The sequence below is a fragment of the Aptenodytes patagonicus genome, chromosome 15 (assembly GCF_965638725.1).
Source record: "Aptenodytes patagonicus chromosome 15, bAptPat1.pri.cur, whole genome shotgun sequence".
In the NCBI taxonomy this organism is placed as follows: domain Eukaryota; kingdom Metazoa; phylum Chordata; class Aves; order Sphenisciformes; family Spheniscidae; genus Aptenodytes; species Aptenodytes patagonicus.
In genome coordinates this window covers 12,683,666-12,686,848 of record NC_134963.1, presented here as the reverse complement: position 1 = coordinate 12,686,848, position 3,183 = coordinate 12,683,666, and positions in this window count along the sequence as shown.

Below are 3,183 nucleotides of genomic sequence, written 5' to 3'. Positions count from 1 at the left end.
TGTGGAGCCTGGATGTCCCTGTGAGAGGTGGTGGCTGGGCTGGGGGAGAAAGGCTGTGGCAGATGCACACCATGGCATCTGCATCGGAGTCCAGAGGCAAGCCCTTGCTGCAGGAAGGGAAATCACTGCCGGCCACTAAGCCTGTGGCAGGGCTCTGCCCTCCCTCCTGCTGTCCTCATGGCGAAGGGGCCTGGAGATGCCTCTCGGTGAGAGGAGGGTCTCCACCTCTGCATCCCCCTGGCTTGCAAGGGGGCAGGTGAGAGCCCCTGCGGCGGCGTGGCAGGGAGCAATGGGAGAAAGGGCACAGAGGGGAGCTGGGTGGGAGGGGGATAGGCAGCAATAGCCAACCCCCCCCCTTTTCAGACCATTTCAAACACAACTGTGAGCATATGCACAGTGAGGGCCGTGCTGCGGGAGCTGAGCTGTAACACCGTTGGTGCCAGGAATTGGCCGGGAGCCTCCTTGTGTGGCAGTGCCCTGCTCTCCAGATTGTTCAGACTCAAAAATGCTGCATGTGTCTGCAGCGGTGACAACAGCAGCCTCCAGGCCCTACCAGCTGCTTCCAGACACATCAGATGCTCATCCTCCTTCCCCTTTCCCCAAGATGCTCCCAACCTCCTGCCCCCTTCCCCTGCTCTGCCAGACCTACAGTTGTCCCCTTTCTCTATGCAGAGGCTCAGTCACAAGTTGCCAGGACTAATTTCTGCTTGGCTTCAAAGGGCATCATCATTGCTGTGTGTTTCTCAGTGTGACTGGGAGCTGTTTTCCTCTCAGTTGCCCCCTTACTCCAACTGGGAGGTTAGGGACCCATATCCTCCTGCTTGCTCCATCTCAAATCTTTCACTTCCCAGGTTCCTTTTCAAATTCTCAGGGTCCACAAATCCATGTCCCAAAGGAGGATTTTCTCTTCTGCTTTCCTGTTGCTGTGCCAACCAGCATAGCCGCAGCGATGGCTGATATCCCAGCAATGGAAAAAACTACATTTCTCCTTATATTTGTGTGTGTGTGTACCCGTGTTTGCACAGGCGTGTACACTGGGAAAGGTTTGTGTGTGCGCACATAAAAGCAGGGAGTGCAGATACGTACCTGGGAGTGCAGCAGTAGAAGAGTTTGTTTGCAAGTGGGTGTATGCAAACTATGTGTGTGTATCTATGGAGCTGGTCCAGTCTTAGAAATGTGGGTGTGAACCAAGAAATTGGAAAATGGATATTTACAGATCTCCATATTTACTGGTACAGCAGCTGCATTGTGCTTAGGAAATGAGGGTGATAAACTGAACAGAGTCCAGAGTCCTGGTAAGTTATATATGTACTTAGGATAATACTGGGGAGAGACCTGTGCGGGCTTGTGCCTGCCATAGGGAGTGTTTGTACACAAACGTGCTTCACTTACAGTGGAGCCCGTTGAGGAAGAAGCGTGCGTGTGTATGCAGAGCAAGAGGACAGCTGCGCTGCTTGCCTGTATGCAGCAGAGTGACTGTGCCTGCCCACAGGGACCAGTGAAGACTCGGGGCATGCGTCTTGTGCCATAGCCAGCATTCACAAGCCTGGCGGACAGTCAGTGGCAACAGGCACAGTGCCTGCCGCTGCCTGCTCCTTCCCGGGTCCTGCACCAAGCAGCCGCATTTTTTGCCCGCAGCGGCAGATGGCAGGACACGGTCTTAATTTATCTAAAATTGTAAACCCATTTCTAGAGGCTGCACTGATCCACAGCGCAGCATCACGGTGGCTGGGGATGTTCTCTGTGAACTACTGCCGTTTTCATTTAGGCAGGTCCCTGTGTTTGTATCATGCCAGAGCTGTGTTTGTCTTGCCAAGAAATGCAGGGACACCGGTGCTAGGGGAAGGGTGGCCGCAGGACACCTTTGTGTCATTGCAGAGGCAGTCCTGGAGCCACAGCTACTTCTGAGGAAAGTTGGGTTTCTGCCAAATGATCTGTAGCTCTTTTCTGCCAGGTCTCACCGTGATACAGTGAACAGGTCAGACAGGGCAGGTCTCCAAAGCATTATTTTTTTTTTCCCTTCCAGCAGCAGCTCTTGCTGCAAGCCTGGTTTTACTTGCACAACAAACCCCAAATAATCCCAGGGAGTTTTACTATTTTCTTGTGCAGACAGGGTCAGAGATTAAAGCTCCAATCTAAATAATCTAATTCCAGAGATAATCCTTTTGCTTTTATCTCCAGTCTGGTACCAAGGAAGCTTCCAAATAGCTCCACATGGCAGGGCAGAGCCGGTCCCCTCTGGACACCTGAGCCCTGTAGCCCCATGTGGTTCGGGAGCTGGCCCAGGCAGTGGGCCTGGCTCACGTTGACTTCTTAGATGTCTCATTAGCCGTGAGATCTGCTTCTGACCCACACGTCTCCATTGCTCTTTTTGGACATCCCAAATCCCAATTCCTTTTTCCTGCAGGAAATGGCTAATACCCAAAGCACGTGCCCCACACCGTTCGTGAATGATCAGGGCTGTAGACCAGGCAGGACTGATTCAAGACTGACAGTAATTTTGGCACAGCTGCCAGGGGACAGGGAGAGATCAAGGGATTGAGAAGACAACCCTGAGCCTTTCACTTGTAGGTTACTGGTGTAAATCCAGCCTGCATCAAGGGACTGATGGCTCAGTGGATTAGTAACAGGATACAGAGCCTTTGACATCTGGGGCACAAGCTGGCATCAAGTTGTTGGTGACCGCAAGTAATGATTCAGGGGCAGCAGTGTAGGACATCATGGACGCAGGCCATCACAGCACGTCTGCCATCCTCTGCCAGCGGCCGTGGCCAGACCGTGAGCCAGGGTGAGTGCTCTTTCTGCACCCGGATGAGCACAGCCACTATCCCTCCTCACTTGCTGCTGCTCAGTTAATCCCTCTTGCTTCATGACAGGCTGCTGATTCTTGGGAAATAATCATCCAGGCTAGTTATTAGAAGATGCTCTGACTGGGGAGGCAGAGGAGGTATCGCAATGCTCAGTGCCTTGCCCTCTAAAAAGGCTGAGTCCTCGGATGGAGGGTAAAGAGAGGGGTTTTCCCCTCTGTCCAAGGAGGGGAACTCTTCCTTTTCAAGGAAACTCTTCTCTTTTCAAGGAAGAGTTGCTGATATTTTGCTGTGGCATGTGCAGGAGCCCCGGGAGCCCTCAACAGGGACCCCAGGCTTGGCACAGGCACAAAAACCCCTGGTGACACTCCCAAGG